Raw genomic sequence first — 18,885 nt, forward strand, 5'->3', positions numbered from 1 at the left:
AAATAAAATCAGCCGATTAATCGGTATCGGCATAGAAAAATCATACTCGGTCGACCTCTAGTTACAAGTGGCTAGCTTAGCTAACGAACTGGCTATGCCAGTTGCGTCGCACATGACCAGAATAACACATTAGTAGTTCAAAGCCACATCCCATTTCTGTTTGAGAATTGAGAAAGAGGAGTTGGACCAGTTCTCATGCCCAAAATCAGTCTTTTCAACCAGCTCTTACACTAAAAGGGCGTTTTCATAAATGTCACAGTATTATTTCAACCGGAAATGTATGTTTTTGACTGCACAGGGCCTTTAAGCATCTGGGGCTCAGCAATGAAAATAAAAACGGGACTGCACTGCAGTGACCTGTGTGTGCATTCTATAGACCATAAGCAGATCAATTTTGTTTATATTGTATATGGTATATTTACACTAAGAATAGAATGGCTGATTTAGTGTTGAATTGTTTAAAATCTGCTCTGCCATAGCGTCACTTTGGAATCCTGGAAGCCTTACCAGAAGTATGTATAATGTTTGGGTACCCTATATTGTTCTGCCATTGCCCCCAAACAATCACATATCCTCCCCATCTCTTTCCCTTCATCTGAATATGGTTATTATGTGCACAGAGACTGATGATCTGTGGTCATGTGTTTGAGGGACATGAAGAGTGAGTGAGAGTGAGGCAGAAGAAAAACATAATTCTAAGGGTTTAGCTTTTTCCAATTCTTACTCTCTCCTTTGCTGTCTCTTTCTCCAATCCTTTCAAGAGATTTCCAAAGGAAAATGTATAATTCAAAAGGCACTTGGCACATCTGAGCAACATTTTTTTTGCAGGTGCATGGTAACAGTTGAATAAAATGAGAAAGAAACCTGCACACTGCTCTTTAATAAGCTTTTATGTACCAGCCTCACCGCCATCCGTCAGAGCTTTTGTGAGTTTTTAAAAATTAGCACCCTTTGGGGCGGCAGGGTAGCCTAGTGGTTAGAGCGTTGGACTAGTAACCAGAAGGTTGCAAGTTAAAATCCCCGAGCTGACAAGGTACAAATCTGCCGTTCTACCCCTGAACAGGCAGTTAACCCACTGTTCCTAGGCCGTCATTGAAAATAAGAATTTGTTCTTAACTGACTTGCCTAGTTAAATAAAGTTTTTTTATTTTTTTATTTTACATGTAGACATAGCCCCACCCACATCTGTTCCACGCATCGAATGGGGTTGGAGTCGAGGGAGAAACAAATAAGTGCTACCAAATACAACGTGCATTTCATAAATATTATATATATTATAAGTGTGTACATAAAGTGTGTACATAAAACATTAAAACACATCTGTAAAACCACAATGAGGACATCGACCTACCAAGCAAGTTTTCATAAATCATTGGGTACAGCACAAGAAAAACGTCAGATGAATCTGAAATGGGGACATAATTCATATTCGCATCATAATATACACAGCATTTCATCATTAAGATCTCTAGGAAAACCCCCCCAAAAAAAAAACTCTCAAAAGCTATGACGAAGGCCGTGAGGCCGATACGTAAAGCTAATTAAAGAGCAGTGTTACTATCAAGAGTAGTGCACGGATTTCTTTTTTCTAAAAGGAAAATGTATAAAATATTCCAATTTCATCCACAGCCTATTACGGCACATGACAAGGAAAAACATCCTCTTTGCATGCTTCCCAAATATTACTGAACTAGTCAACTACAAGTAGTTGAAAAACACACCGATCCGTATAGAAATGTATTAGAAAATATAGCCAATGTATTTTCTTCCCTACGGTTTTGCTTGTTCACATTATAAAAAAAAAAACTCTGTCAGAACAGATTACCAAAACTATGCAACATAAATGACAAGGGCAGAAATATAGGATAATAAAGGAGAAAACTAGCAAACATGTTACAAAGCCTACAGAAGGCACTGAGATTCTATGAAGTATAACCCTTCAATGATGCTTCTAGCACTTTTCAATCTTATTTCAAAAGGAGGGAACATCAGAGCAGCTGAGCTAACATCTGACCAGCCAGCATCCACAGAGACCCGAGAGCACTGCATCCTTCAGTAACTCAGGGGTTTGACCATTTAACTTCTGATCTAGGCAGCAGTGCCTAGTACTGTTACCATTAAGAAAAATCCATGTAGCTCTGAAATCTGAAGTCCCATCAGGGAAACATATACACTACAAGACCAAAAGTATGTGGACATCTGCTCGTCGAACATCTCATCAAAAATGTTTACGGGCATTAATATGGAGTTGGTCCCCCTGTTGCTGCTATAACAGCGTCCACTCTTCTGGGAAGGCGTTCCACTAGATGCTGGAACATTGCTGCTGGGACTCGCTTCCACTCAGCCACAAGAGCACTAGTGAGGTCGGGCACTGTTGGGCTATTAGGCATGTCTCGCAGTCAGCGTTCCAATCCCTCCCAAAGGTGTTCGATGGGGTTGAGGTCAGGGCTCTGTGCAGGCCAGTCTAGTTCTCGACAAACCATTTCAGTATGGACCTCACTTTGCGCACAGGGGCTTTGTCATGTTGAAACAGGAAAGGGCCTTACCAAAACTGTTGCCACAAAGTTGGAAGCATAGAATTGTCTAGAATGTCATTGTATGCTGTAGCGTTAAGATTTCCATTCACTGGAACTAAGGGGCCTAGCCCGAACCATGAAAAACAACCCCAGACCATTATTCCTCCTCCACCAAACTTTAAAGTTGGCACTATGCATTCGAGCAGGTAGCGTTCTCCTGGCATCCGCCAAACCCAGATTTGTCCGTCAGACGGTGAAGCATGATTCATCACTCCAGAGAACGCGTCTCCACTTCTCCAGAGTCCAATAGTGGTGAGCTTTACACCACTCCAGCCGACACTTGGCTTTGCGCAAAGCCAAGTGTTAGGCTTGTGGGCGGCTGCTCGGTCATGGAAACCCATTTCATGAAGCTCCCAATGAACAGTTCTTGTGCTGACTTTGCTTCCAGAGGCAGTTTGGAAGTCAGTAGTGAGTGTTGCAACAGAGGACAGACATTTACACTTAACAATAACAACACTTACAGTTGACCGGTGCAGCCCTAGCAGGGCAGAAATTTGGCAGACTGACTTGTTGGAAAGGTGGCATCCTATGATGATGCCACGTTGAAAGTCACTGAGCTCTTCAGTAAGGCCATTCTACTGCCAATGTTTGTCTATAGAGATAGCATGGCTGTGTGCTTGATTTTATACACCTGTCAGCAACTTGTGTGGCTGAAATAGCAGAATCCACTTATTTGAAGTGGTGTCCACATACCTTTGTATATATAGTCTATAATAGATTGGAGAATTCCATCAGGAAAAGTGAATAAAATGTAAAATGGCAGTACACAGCAACTCTAAACACGTGTGCTTACACACAAGCCCAAATATTAGTCTCCGTTACAGGTATGAGCCATCAACAGGAATGAGGAATGAGACAACCAGGTTTGTGTGTGTGTGTGTAGTGGGTCGGTTTGTTGGGCGGGCTGTGTGTCTACGTAGTCTGTGCATTCAGGTTTGTTACAACAGTGAGAGAGAGTGAGGCAGCCCCAGTCATGGTTGTGGAATGTAGATTGGAGGATAAGGCAGGTCCTATCTCCTCTCCCACTAACACACCCCACTTGAGGAATGCTCTGGGTAGAGACACCGTACAGGTAGAGACACCGTATGCCCAGGATGTGGATAGATGTTCATGATGCCACAGGCCATAGAAACGTTTTACAATAACTTAGAGTAGGAAAAAGGTTACGGGAGTGTTTCCATTCTTAAAAACAATAAGCAGAACTAATGGAAGACTGATCGTTGTTCTCATCAACAACACAGACTTCAGACTAGTGGATGTTTGGATTTAGAACTTGGTAACTTGGTAACTTGGATTTAGAACTTGTAACACCAGGTTAGTGGGTTCGATTCACGGGACCACCCATACGTAAAATGTATGCACATATGACTAAGTCTCTTTGGATAAAAGCGTCTGCTAAATGGCATATATTATAGAACCGACTGAATCGGTGTTTGGTTCGTAATTAGCGTGGAAATAATTAAAGCTTTGATTATATTTTCCTCTTGAGGATTCAGACAAGAGCACTTCTTCAATGAGACAACTATCCTGCAGAACAGAACGGTCAAATTAAATAAAAAAAGTATTTCTACAAAAGTAGAAACATTCACTATAGCTTTTCCCTTTACTGTTGGAATTGTGATTGAATCAACGCAATATTAGTCACTTTCAACGCAACATACCGAAGCAAAACAAACTATGCAAGACTTAGTATGCAAAACTAACTATGCAGTACATTTTGTTGTAGGCATAATGCTACACAGACCGGTGCGGCATAACCAATCAGAGCTGCAATAGGCCTATACCATTGCCATATATGGATCTGTGCCATTCACTTTGAACTTGACTGTGTTTACAGCATGAGCGGTCGTGAGTAGATGCGCTTGTTTTGAGATCAAAGCGAGAGCTGCATGTAGCAACGTGTGCACATGTGTTCATATCCGTTGATAGTTAGTTAATTATTAGCCCAGTTATAGATAACTTGTAGTCAGCAATGGGGGAGGGATTGCTTCCTACAAGAGCACAAAACGTGTACATTTCTAGACATCTTTGAAAAGCGAGTCGGGTAATCAGCTTTTTTTTGGTCTTAAAAGGGGTAGCGTTGTATTTTAAATGGGCTTGAATAGGCTAAGAAGCCAATAGGCAGAGGGTAGCATAATTTATTTGATTTTCTGTAATAATGGTATGGAATAATAATGCACTTAATTTTTAAAAAGTGGTTTATTGCATCAAACAACATTTTTAGTCACCTCCTTGTCTGAAGGACAAGTGGATAAACAGGTTAATGTCAAGCCCTGCATGTTCTTTTCAAAAGTCTCATGGAATGTAGGCCTACATTGAACACCACACATTGGCTGCTATTATAGGCTGAAGGACAGAACAGCCATTTCCATAATAAAATGTTATGGGATACATTTTCTAAATGTTTTATGGTAGAACACTCTGGTAGGCTGACATTATGAACAAATAGCCAAAGTAGCCTTCTTGACCTTTTGTCTGAAACTGTAACTTAAAGCGGGTTCAGCCTCAGTGTTTACAGTAAACGTACGCTGAATGTTGCACAGAATTTTCACAACGTTCAAGTTTGCGCTCAGCAGACCTGAAATTTGCTCAGTGCTGAAAATAAATTAGAGGGAACATTGGTCATAAACTAAGCATATTTAGAACTTTTATTATTCAAAAACATCAAATGCAGTCAAAACTAGTTGTTCTCTCGTTTATTACTTAACTATGTCAACCATGAGCTAGGCTAGTTATCTGGCTAGGCTAAAATAACTGATTTTAGCTGGCTGGCTTTCTGGCCAAGATAACAGCATATACCAGTGACATTATTTGATAACTGGTTAGATTGCGTGGTATATTTCCAAAACTTTGGTTTACTTTAATGTAGCTGGAAGCTATGTGTTGATAGCAACTGTCTGGGCTAAAATTAGCAGGCTATTTGGCTAGCAAGCTTGCAAACTGATTTGTAACCATAAATTATTTGCTTTTAAGTTGGCAGAAAATTAAATTGAAACCAGTAGTCATGAGAGCAAACAATTTGGTTCAATTTGAAGTTATACATTTGAAGGTATTTCTGTTGGAGTTTACATTATAGGGAATAGGCTGCTTGCCCATCCTTCATATTACGTCACACATTCTGATCAGTTTTATGTAATAATTGTAATTGTAACTTAATTGTAATTAATTGTAATAATAATTGTAACTTTGCATTGGGACTTTTGATGGGCATTCTAATGCAAATCCATATGTTACAATTGGTTATATTTATGCTACCTACCCTTTAAGGAAGTCCTGAGTTAGAATACCTCTTGATAAGCTGCAGACCATACTATTTACCAGTTTTCGTAGCTGTCTATTTACCACCACAAATTGATACTGACACTAAGACCACACTCGACGAGCTGTATAGGGCAATAAGCAAACAAGAAAATGCACAATCAGAAGCTGCGCTCGTGGCTGGTGATTTTAATGCAGGGAAACTGAAATCAGTCATACCTCATTTTACCAGCATGCCAAAGTTGTTCAACTAGAGGCGTCAAAATTCTAGATCACCTTTACTCCACACAGAAAAGCATACAAGGCTCGCCCTCGCTTTGTCAAATCTGACCATAAAACTCTATCCTCCTGATTCCTGCTTACAAGCAAACACTCAAAAAGGAAGTACCAGCTCAATAGGGAAGCGTTCCGATGAAGCAGATGCTAAGCTACAGGACAATTTTGCTAGCACAGATTGGAATATGTTCCGGGATTCATCCAATAACATTGAGGAGTTTACCACATCAGTCACTGGCTTCATTAATAAGTGCATTGACGACATTGTCCTCACAGTGACCGTACGTACATATCCCAACCAGAAGCCATGGATTACAGTCAACAGCCGCACTGAGCTATAGGATAGAGCTGCCGCGTTCAAGGAGCAGGACACTAATCTGGACGCTTATAAGAAATCCCACTATGACCTCTGATGAGCCATCAAACAGGCAAAGCATCAATACAGGACTAAGATCCTACTCTGGCGCTTGTTGGATGTTGCAGGGCTTGCAAACTATCACAGATTAGAAAGAGAAACCCAGCCGCGACCTGCCCAGTGACGCGAGCCAACCAGACAAGCTAAATGCATTTACGCTCACTTCGAGGCAAGCAACACTGAACCATGCATGAGAGCACCAGCTGTCCAGACGACTGTGTGACCTCACTTTCCAGCGAAGTGAGTAAGGCTGGAGCCAGACGGATTACCAGAACACATACTAAGAGCACGCGCTGAACAGCTGGCAAATGTTTTCACTGACATTTTCAACCTCTCCCACGCCAAGGTAACATGTCTAAATTACTATCGCCCGTAGTATCACATCTGTAGCCATGAAATGCTGTAAAAGGTTGGTCATGGCTTACAGCAACACCATCATCCCATACACCCTGGGTCCAGTCTAATTTGCATGCCGCCCCAACAAATCCACAGATCACGCAATCTCTATTGCATTCCACACTGCCCACTCCCACCTGGACAAAAGGAATACCTATGTGAGATTTCTGTTCATAAACTACAGTTCGGCGTTCAACACCATAATGCCCTCCAAGCTCATCCCTAAGCTTAGGACCCTGGGACTAAACACTTCCCTCTGCAACTGGATCCTGGACTTCCTGACGGGCCGCCCTCAGGTGGTGAGGGTAGGCAACAACAAATCCGCCACTCTGACCCTCAACACGGGGCCCCTGTGCTTAGTCCCCTTCTGTACTTCCTGTTAACCCACGACAGCGCACGACTCCAACACCATCAGTAAGTTTGTTGACAACATCATGGTGGTAGGCCTGATCACCAACGGTGATGAGACAGCCTATAGGGAGGTCTGTAATCTGCCAGTGTGGTGCTAGGACAACGACCTCCCCCTCAACATCAGCAAAACAAAAAGGAGCTGATCGTGGACTACAGGAAACAGAGGGCCGAGCACACACCGACGGGGCTATAGTGAAGCGGGTCGAGAGCTTTAAGTTCCCCGGTGTCCACATCACTAAGGTATTAACATGGTCCACATACACTATCACAGTCATAAAGAAAGCAGGACAACACCTCTTCCCCCTCAGGAGGCTGAAAATATTTGGCATGGGCCCTCAGATCCTCGAAAAGTTATACAGCTGCACCAGTGAGAGCACCTTGACTGGCTGCATCACCGCTTGGTATGGCAACTGCTTGGCATCGTACCGCAAGGCACTACAGCAGGTAGTGCGAACGGCCCAGTTTATCACTGGGGCCGAGCTCCCCTGCCATCCAGGACCTCTACACCAGGCACTGAGGAAGGCCCTAAAAATGTTCAAAATATCCAGCCACCCAAGTCATAGACTGTTCTCTCTGCTACCGCAAGGTAAGCGTTACCGATGCACCAAGTCTGGAACCAACAGGACCCTGAACAGCTTCTATCCCCAAGCCATAAGACTAAATAGCTATCCGGACTATCTGCATTGACCCTTTATGCACTAACTCATCACATACACTGCTGCTACTGTTTTATTATCTATCCTGTTGCCTAGTCACTTTACCCCTACCAATATCTACCTCAATTATCTCGTACCCCTGCACAGACTTGTTACTGCTACGCTGTGTATATATAGCCAACTTTTCATTACTCATTGCATATTTATTCCTTGTGTTATTATTTTTTTCCTCTCTCTGCATTGTTTGGAAGGGCCCGTAAGTAAGCATTTCACCGTTAGTCTACGCCTGTTGTTTATGAAGCACGTGGCAAATTACATTGGATTCGATTTTTTCAACGATGCCTCCATTCTTTCAGCAGACATTGTTGAATCTTATTAATTCGGAGCAAATATTTAACAGAGTTTTTGGAAAACGAGGACAAACTGTTACCAAACTTTGCATCTGCACAGTCATTCTAATAAATGTATATATTAAAACAATTGTGTAAATTGTTAAAAGTAGTCCTTGTGCAGAGTTGTATGGTTTGTTAAACTTTTTTTATTTTTATTTATTTAATCAATGTTTAAGTGAAAATTCTGTTATTGTGGAATTGCGCATGATCATCAAAACATATCATTTCCAAAACTGATTTTAGGGTGAGGGCCCCATCAATGGAGCGATATCCTCCATTGCTTTTATATCAGCCTTTGTTCACCACAGAGCCTGATTTCAATATTCAAATGAACACTGCCATTCAGGCGTGAGGACCAGGGGCAACTTTCTTTGGGTAGGGGACAGCAGGGCCATGTTCATTAGGCACTAAATAGAAGAAAACAGACTGCAACAGGGAGGGACTACCTGGACATATCCAATAAGAAACGCTTAGCTTTGCTTTTCATTGCATAATGTTTTGCTACAGTGTGCACTAATAAATACACCAGCTGTATAGCTTCCAGTCCCCAGGGCGTGGCTGCTGCTGCTCAGCTCAGACGACTGATGAGGAGGAAGAGGACCCCAGGGAGCAGCTCTCGCACTCACACAGATAAGCATCAGGGCATTCAGGGGCAACTAAGGCCACCACTCAGGAAAACTGCTCGTCTGTCCATGTGAGGACTGGAACAGGTTCTCAGTTATAGATAAAGGCTGCTTTTCAAGCATGACTGAACCCATTCCCACTCACAGATAATTCCCCTATCTGTTTCTCCTTGACCTGCTCTGGCTTAGTAGTGGTTGTTGTCAACAAATAGCCCCCACAGGAATCACAGTGATGCAGGTGTGGTTTGTCTTTTGTTACGATAGACACTAAAGTCACACAGTGAATCCAGAAAGGAGAATTGTGTGTTTCCATTCCCCTGTAAATGAGAGGATATGAGATTGTGTTGTTATCTACCTACATCCTCTTGTGCTCATATTAAAATTTACAGAAAAAAAAAAAAAAAGATTCTGTGTTGTCTTTTCAGTCATTTTACAACCACAGGGTAAAGGACAGCAAGTCCAACTTGAGAGGCAAATTTTGTCAATACAACATTTACATAAAATCCATTCCAATATAGTGATTTTCAGGCAGGAACAAAGACCAAGGCTGGTCCAGCATCTCAAAATTGTATTTATCAACCAGGTGAGTCCCAAGCCGCAAGCAGTCATACAACTTCACTTAGTGGCCCAGCTGTGACTGCATTAAGACACGGAGACAGAGAGACACCTCTGAATGCAAAGGGGTGAGAAGAAAATATCCATACAAGATTTTTTGACTGATAGCCCTCCCATCCACACTCCCTTGCAACAGTGGAGGGATTGAGATGAGAAGTATGGCCCCTGTCACCCTGTTCACAGAGCAGGCTAGGCCAGAACAGGAAGTGACTAGCCTCAGTAGCCTGAAACCCTGGGAGGGCTGGGAGGACACAGTCCTTCCTCTGTTCTATTCCGCTCAATGAACCACAATCAGATATTCAATTCAAATGTCTCCAGCCACAGGAACAGCCACAGATAGCAGTCACTCACCCAGCCCTCTCTCAATGCAGCTACCTGTGCAACCCCTTTCCATTCTTATTATCATATACAGTGGTTGCTAAGCCAAACACTAACAACATTGATTTAACAAATGGTTTGACTTTTGCATATTGTGCACCCTTACGTAAATCTACTTATGCAACTCAGGTGACATCCTGCGGGGTGTTAACTGCTCAGTTGACTGTAACCTGTAACTTGGGAATACACTCCAGGTCATACGTTTGGTTCCCTTTACACACACGTTCACAAACACACTTTTACATGAAGCTTTGTCAGTAAATTACAATGAGGCTTAGACAGCCCCACCCAACTCTGTGAAGATGGCCAGGGCTCACTTGGCCAGGGATCACCTTAAAAACAGATGTCAATCTTAATGTGTCTGCCCTGTTTAAATAAAGGATAGGCCTGCATTAAAGGAAAAATAAGTTGTCCTCTTCCACCATTTATGGAAATAGTACCCCAAACAGTCTGCTTCAACAGAGAACAGGTGGTATTTCCATTCCCCTCTTAAAATGGCTGCCCTTGAACATCGCTGGGCACTAATTAGCACCAAAACTGGGCCAGATAGAGCAACAGAAGTTTGGTGTCTGTCGGAGTGTGCGTCTGCCACATGAAAAATTCAATGAGTTCAGAGGCTGTCACAGTCACAGTGCTCGCGCCAGCTAGCCAAAGTACCAATACAACGGCACTGAGCAGTGTGACTGTGAATCATACATCCGAAGGCCAAAACTTAGGGGGATTGTTGGCATCAGATATCAGGGAACGTTGTGCTGTTCTACTTGGACCAACAAAACAGCACGTCTATACTTCTGTATGGCTTATTGTTTTCATCATCCCACTATTTGTTCATAATTTCTATCCTATTCCCCGGGCCCAAAAACCAGACCCCTGCTCATAATATTATCGCTAATTAAGTAGTTAGACGTTTCCTCAAATGAATCCTCCTCTGACCTGAAGTGACCTGGAGCAACTCACCTGAAATGATCTTCACTAGAAAACTAACTAGACTGTTCTGTTTTCATTCTATTTGCCCAGTTTGAGTCCTACAGCCAAATTAGGTTAACATTTCAATTCAAGACAATAATATAGGGTCAAAACTGTACATATTAGACGGCCTCAAGTGAGATTCATGGTAATGCAGTCACTCCTCAAGTAGTTCTACAAGGCCTGTCGAAATGCCCTTTCCATTTTACTTTTTCATTATGAGCACAAAGACATTTTATGAAAGGAAGTCACAACTTGTTTCCGAGGCAGATCATTCTCAAGGCTTGGACGCCTGGCTTCAGAAACAAGCAAGTCATTGACTACCGCCAGGCCCAGTGTAGTGTACTGCCCTGTCAGACAGAGTGATTCAGTATATAGGGGGAACAAAAGGGGCCAATCCACCAATTGACAGGAATTTCTGCTTCAAGAGCCACTTTGCAGTGATCTCATCGGAACCAACATGAAGCGCCAAAGCTTTCACTGGTTGACATTCTTTCATAGGATTCCAAGGGGCCATTAAGTTCTGTCTGTGAGGCCTTTCCTTCGACAATGGCCCCCAAATCAGCCAGGGAAGATTCTGTTAGTCACGAGTGTTTCACCACCATGCCTGACTGGCCAGCTGAAAAGACATGTAAGAGAGTGAGAGGATGGCTCCCAAGAAATCGGCAAAATCATATTGAAATAAATATCCCATTGTTTTATTACAAAAGAAGCACATTTTAAATTAAATCTTCTGGAGGAAAATAAAAGGGCGACTAAAAAGACTGCAGTGCTCTTCTCGTCATATTTTATGCTTTGGGGCATTACAACGGTATAACTAAATATCCATGGAGCGTAAATCTGCGTGTCAGATTTTGGGAGACAGATTAACTGATTTTTGGAAAGGATATAGCCTATACAGAGATGTTAATAGCTTCAGAATGCTCTGCCAAACAACATAATTCCTCAATAATAGAGAAAGAGATATAGGCTTACTGTTCATGCACTCTAAATTCATTCTCATCCTCACAGAACACACAACTGAATGGTTCCTAGTTCATATTCAATTTAGGATGCGTTTTCAATTCATCTAATAAATCGATGAACAGTTGACCATTTTCTGGCGAATTCAATAGAATGAAATTCCTTGGCAAATTTGTGATTCTAAATTCTGGGTGAATTTCTGGATTTCAGATTAGATTTTTGCCTTTTGTTCACACAATATCTTGCCTTCAGGCAGATCAAAAAGGTACAAGACAACACACTCAGCAGGGCGTAAACAAAGTGAATGTATACTGTGTAACTTATGTGTGCGTGCTTAAGGAATATGACAACTCCGTGTTGGATACATTCAATTGCCATGAGGCTGAGGCGAACCCATTACTTCAAGTGTAGACCACTCCCTAAATCTCAACACTGAAACAGAGTTTAATGTCATTATTCTTTATAGCCATACTCAACTGGGGAAAACATAATTCATTCCGTATGTTCAAAAACAGGAATTAGACATGCTAGGATACCGCTTCATTAAGAGTCAATATTTGTCTAAGTCATCTTTTTTTATTTTAATTATTTCACCTTTATTTAAACAGGTAGGCCAGTTGAGAACGAGTTCTAATTTACAACTGCGACCTGGCAAAGATAAAAGCAAAGCAGTGCGACAAACAGAGTTACACATGGGATAAACAAACGTACAGTCAATAACACAATAGAAAAGTCTATATACAGCGTGTGCAAATGTAGAAGATTAGGGAGGTAAGGCAATAAATAGGCCATAGTAGCGAAATAAATACAATATAGCAATTAAACACTGGAGTGATGGAGGTGCAGAAGATGAATGTGCAAGTAGTAGAGATACTGGGGTGCAAAGGAGCAAAAAATAAATAACAATATGGGAATGAGGTAGTTGGGTGGGCTATTTACAGATGGGCTGTGTACAGGTGCAATGATCTGTACGTGCTACACCCGCAGCAGGTATATTTCACTGGTCATCCCCAAAGCCAACTGCACTTTGGCCACCTTTCCTTCCAGTTCTCTGCTGCCAATGACTGGAACGAATTGCAAAAATGCTTAAGGACTATGACAACTCTGTGTTGGATAAATTCAATTGCTGCTATGGTGACCAGTGAGCTGAGATAAGGTGGGACTTTACCTAGCAAAGACTTATAGATGACATGGAGCTGGTGGGTTTGGTGACAAATATGAAGCGAGGGCCAGCCATCTTGAGTGGGATAACACTAATCCTGAGCATATGACACAGCCCATAGTTTAGTAAATAGGACATAGGCACCGGCAGAGACTGGTCTATACACTGAGTATACATGACAAAGACTGACTAAGTGAATCCAGGTGAAAGCTATGATCCCTTATTGATGTCACTTTTTAAAATCACTTCAAATCAGTGAAGATGAAGGGGAGGAGAAAGGTTAAAGAAGGATTGTTAAGACATTTGAGACATGGATTGTGTATGTGTGCCATTCAGAGGGTGAATGGGCAAGACAAAAGATTTAAGTGCCTTTGAACAGGGTATGGTAGTAGGTTGCAGGCGCACCGGTTTGTGTTAAGAACTGAAACGCTACGCTGCTGAGTTTTTCACACTCAAGAGTTTCCCATGTGTATGAAGAATGGTCCAGCACCCAAAGGACATCCAGCCAACTTTACAACTGTGGGAAGCATTGGAGTCAACATGGGCCAGCATCCCTGTGGACCGCTTGACACATTGTAGAGTCCATGCCCCGACCAATTGAGGCTGTTCTGAGGAAGGTGTTCCTAATGGTTGGTATAGTCAGTGTATATCAACACCTTATAACATATCACCCCCCTCACACACTAGTGTATTGTTGATTGACTTACATATTGGCATACACATGTAGCTACTTGAAAAATATGATGCGATGGTCAATGGGGTTTGTGTCCCAATCATAGTACTAGCCACTGAATATCTATGTAAAATGGTAAGCGCACAATTAACATGCATTCAAATCATTTATTGGATTTAAAGCCCCTCCTCAGCACCCTAATCCAGCAATTTCATATCAACTGTAGCCTATCAGAAGAATTGTTGAGATCAGATGCATTTCAATAAATATTGCCGGACTGGATACATTTGTGATACATTGTTTCTGTTCAATCAATGGTTTCATCGTATACCAAAATAACAAGTCACTTACCCTAACGCGTACCAGTGTATTGCGTTTCTCGTTTATTTACCAGATGGACAATAGTTCATCGAATGTAACGACAGAAAACACAGATCCGTCATCGAAGTAAACCCAAAAATTATAACAGATTGCAGACGACGTTCACAGCAGAAAATCTATGGTCGAACTAATGAGGTTTCCCATCCATTCAACCAGAGGGGCGGGCTAGGTCATGACGGGGAATGCCCGAGAATCACTGTACGTAGGCAGTCAGAACTAGTCTGATTGCTGCAATAATTTTAATCCCAATAATTATGAAAAGGGAGTAGGCTTTTAAGCAGGTTGACAATTGCCTAAGAAATGGCTAGATTTTGCGATGGAAAAATATCTAGGCTACTGCGTTCAGTGCTGCGCGTAGTAAATCACACACACAAGCAGAGAGAATTCAGGACCAAAACATAGAGGGTGGCAGAGTGTGGGATAGGAGGGGGTAAGGGGAGGGATTTGGAGTATTGGGACAGCTGACTATGGAGACCTAATAGACTGTTTCTGCATAATTAGCTTTAGGCTCATTTGAATTGTTCCGCATTTGAGCACCGCCCGCAAAAAGGTGGGAGTCCACACACATATTCTATTTTGGAAGTATCCACAATTTTGCCATTGGCTGTGATTGGGATAAGGCGGGTCATGTTCACAATTAGATATGCATTTATTATACATAATCATGCATTATAATTTGACAGGTAATTTGTCCATTTCTCACTGCAGGTCATTAAAAATCAACGGACCTACAATGGGCACAGTCCTTGAGTCTACATTTTTAGGTTAATGAAAATATGCTATCATTTTAGGGCAGTAGGCTAAATATAGAAAAACAATATGTGGGAGGGTGGCGTAAATTTAGTCATTTTTTACTTTCAGCATCACGCGGTCAAGGGAAATATATTATTCTTTATCACAAACATATGTACACATATTTCAGGATGTTGTGTATCCCTGGAAATAATCTAATCTCTTGGCAAAACAAGCAAGTATAGTGTAGTAGAGAATCATTCTACCATCTAAACCGCTGTGAAATATATTTGCAGCTGTTTGATGCTGGTGTACCAAACCTCAAAGTAAAAGATGCAAAAACTAAATTTAAGCACGGGAAGCATAGAACAGATCTAACGCGTCTTAGACTTGCTTTCAATGAGAATGAAATATCTATAACAAAAAATGTCTGAATTGTCGGGTCGCCCAAAAAGGTACATAATGCAGCTTTAAGAGGCCTCTAAGACGCCTGCAAATTTCTGTACAGAGTATTACCACTACATTTTTAAAACAATGTCTATATTTATATCACATTACCTTTCTGTAATTCAATCACTAAGCATATTTTAACACAGGCTTCACACATAACATAGGACATGTTCTTACCTCAAATCCCAGCGATAATGCGTTGCATTACACCTGGGAAGAAAACCCTTCAATTTCAACTTGCTATTGACTGAACCATTGATTGGCTCAACTTACCTCATGGCCATTGGCTAAACTTACCATGGCAAACATTGCCTATATTAGCCCACACAACTACAAGGATGCACTTTCATACTAGATTTAGTACCTCCCATTGATGCGTAAGGAGACCAAAACTGATGTATAGAACAATCTTAAAATGATCTACTTTGATGTAGATACAATAATAACACCTCTTTCACAATACTTTCATTTGACTTGGTGCAAAACAAATTTGGGGACCTAAATTGCTTACCACTTGCTCATGTGGTTGCTTCCATCACAGAATCCATGAAATGACAACCTCTTCCTAAATATAAATGCAACATGGAAAGTGTTGGACTCATGTTAATGAGCTGGACCCATGTTAATGAGCTGAAATAAAAATATCCCAGAAATGTTCCATATGCACAAAAAACATTTCTCTAAAATGTTGGGCACAAATTTGTTTACATCCCTGTTAGTGAGCTTTTCTCCTTTAACAAGACAATCCATCCACCTGACAGGTGGCATACAAAGAAGCTGATTAAACAGCATGATCATTACACAGGTGCACCTTGTGCTGGGAACAATAAAAGGCCACCTGAAAATTTGCAGGTTTTTTCACGCAACACAACGCCACAGATGTCTCAAGTTTGAAAGTGTGCAATTTTTATGCTGAATGCAGGAACGTCCACCAGAGCTGTTGTCAGAGAATCTAATGTACATTTCTGTAGCATAAGCCGCCTCCAACGTCGTTTTAGAGAATTTGGCAGTATTGTCCAAACGGCCTCACAACCACAGACCATGTGTAACCATGCCAGCCAAGGACCTCCACATCCGGCTTCTTCTCCTGCAGGATCGACTGAGACCAGCCACCCGGACAGCTGATGAAACTGTGGGTTTTCACAATGGAAGAATTTCTGCACAAACTGTCAGAAACCGTCTCAGGGAAGCTCATCTGCGTGCTCGTTGTCCTCACCATGGTCTTGAGCTGACTGCAGTTCGGCATCATAACTGACTTCAGTGTGCAAATGTTCACCTTCAATGCACACTGGCACGCTGGAGAAGTGTGCGCTTCACGGATGAATCCCGGTTTCAACTGTACCGGGCAGATGGCAGACAACCTGTATTGTGTTGTGTGGGTGAGCTGTTTGCTGATGTCAACATTTTGAACAGAGTACCACATGGTGGGGGTTATGGTATTGGTACGGACAACGAACACGATTGTATTTTATCGATGGCAATTTGAATGCACAGAGATGTCGTGATGAGATCCTGATGCCCATTATCATGCCATTCAACCGCTAACATCACCTCAGGTTTCAGCATTATAATGCACAGCCCCATGTCTCAATGATCTGTACACAATTCCTAGAAGCTGAAAATGACCCAGTTTTGCCATGGCTTGCATACTCACCAGACATTGTGACCCATTGAGCATGTCCACCAATTTCGCATAGCCATTGAAGGAGTGAGTATAACATGCCAAAGGCCACAATCAACAGTCTGATCAACTCTATGCAAAGGTGGTGTCATGCTACATGATGCAAATGGTGGTCACACCAGGTACTGACTGGTTTTCTGATCAAATCCCCTACCTTTCTTTTTCAGGTATCTGTATTCCAAATCATGTGACATCCAAAGATTAGGGCCTAATTTATTTATTTCAACTGACTGATTTCCTTATATGAACTGTAACTCAATCTTTGAAGTTGCATGTCACATTTATATTTCGGTTCAGTATAGTTACTTTGCTAGTCTAAAGCAGTACTATTTGCCAGTCTAAAGCAGTTATTATAACTGTTCTTCAGTATTATGGCAGTTCACAAACAAATGTTACAGGTGCATGCCGCCACCTACTGTATTGACTGTGTATCAGCCTACTATTCTCCAGTATGAATTCATTGCAATTCATGAAAATAAATGGCCCTACCAACTAACCCTGCACCTATTAAAACCACTATTCCACTACCTTGATCGGATCCTACTCCAGGCCAGCAGGCTGGGAGGACAGGATACTATAGTTCAAAACATCTTGTAACTCATCTGCTGTAAAATCTAAAACACCCAAGTTCTTCTCTGCAGCTGCCACCACAACTTCTGTCCTCTGTGATTTACATTCCATTCCTGCGGTACAATTCCTGCGGTACAACTGACAACCATGAACATGAATGCCAAAAAATAAAAAATAAAAAAACTTACTGAAGCACATGTTATTCCTATCACTTTGGTCCTCGGCCTACTCACAGGGATCCTCTTAGGATCAATGAACCTGGACCCATCTTCCTCTACTACTTACTTTCACTGCCTCAGCATACGACACCTTCTGCACTACTCTGATCCTGGTAAGCTGAACCTGCCTTTCTCTCACCGGACACCTCTGATCTCCAGCACCATGGGTAGCCCTACAGTTTACACACACAACCTTTCCCACCGATACTACACATTCCTTTGTCTAATGTCCTCCCGCACATTTCTCACATCTAGGAGTCTCCCAGATTTACCTCCAAAAATACCACTCCCACTGGGCCATCTGTCTTACAAAATGTTTGTGTATGAGATCTGTCTTGTAGCATGTGGAGGGGTGTGGCCACCAAGCGTGCAGGTGACCATGGTCTGCCCATTAAGAAGGGACACGCCATTACTAATTAGGGGAAAATAGTTTCTTCACTAGTCCAGCTCTTTAAAACTATTCTATATATATCTGTCTCGTACAGGTTATAGTATCTAAACTGTCATTGTGGAGTTGTTTACTTTGCTAAGTGTTTATTGGCTTAGTTTGACCAAGTGAATTCAATTACAAGTGCTTCCTGTTTCCTAGTCTCTGCCAGGTTATAAATGCTCAACATACAAATCGACCGAACAGCAGTGGAGAAGGTGAGAAGCTTAAGTTCCTCGGCATACACATCACTGACAATCTGAAATGGTCCACACACACAGCCTCTTCTACCTCAGGAAGCTGAAGATATTTGTCTTGGCCCCTAAGACTCTCACAAACTTTTACAGATGCACCATTGAGAGCATCCTGTCGAGCTGTACCACCACCTGGTACGGAAACCGCACCGCCCGCAACCGCAGGGCTCTCCAGATTGTGGTGTGATCTGCTCAACACATCACTGGGGGCACACTGCCTGCCCTCCAAGACACCTACAGAACCCAATGTCACAGGGAGGCCAAAAGAGACTGAGAAACAGCTTCTAGCTCAAGGCCATCAGACTGTTTAAATATCTATCACTAGCCGGCCTCCACCCAATACCCTCCCCTGAACTTAGTCACTGTCACTAGCCGGCTACCACCCGGTTTACTCAAATCAAAATTAAACTTT

General features: G+C 42.1%; 1 protein-coding gene across 6 annotated transcripts in view; it reads right to left on the bottom strand.

Moving 5' to 3' along the window:
- src (v-src avian sarcoma (Schmidt-Ruppin A-2) viral oncogene homolog) overlaps nucleotides 1–18,143 on the bottom strand; it is a 51,207-nt gene extending 33,064 nt beyond the window's left edge. The window contains exon 1 of one of the 6 annotated variants that reach the window (XM_036946945.1): nucleotides 18,065–18,143. The gene's annotated coding sequence lies outside the window, so the exon portion shown is untranslated. Of the gene's footprint in view, nucleotides 1–14,111; nucleotides 14,548–15,500; nucleotides 15,632–15,834; nucleotides 16,000–18,064 lie in introns of those variants that run through there. The other 5 variants (XM_036946944.1, XM_036946943.1, XM_036946946.1 and 2 more) reach the window with 5 other exon arrangements.
- Between the last annotated feature and the right edge of the window lie 742 nt (nucleotides 18,144–18,885).

The sequence above is a fragment of the Oncorhynchus mykiss genome, chromosome 16, assembly GCF_013265735.2.
Source record: "Oncorhynchus mykiss isolate Arlee chromosome 16, USDA_OmykA_1.1, whole genome shotgun sequence".
NCBI lineage: Eukaryota > Metazoa > Chordata > Actinopteri > Salmoniformes > Salmonidae > Oncorhynchus > Oncorhynchus mykiss.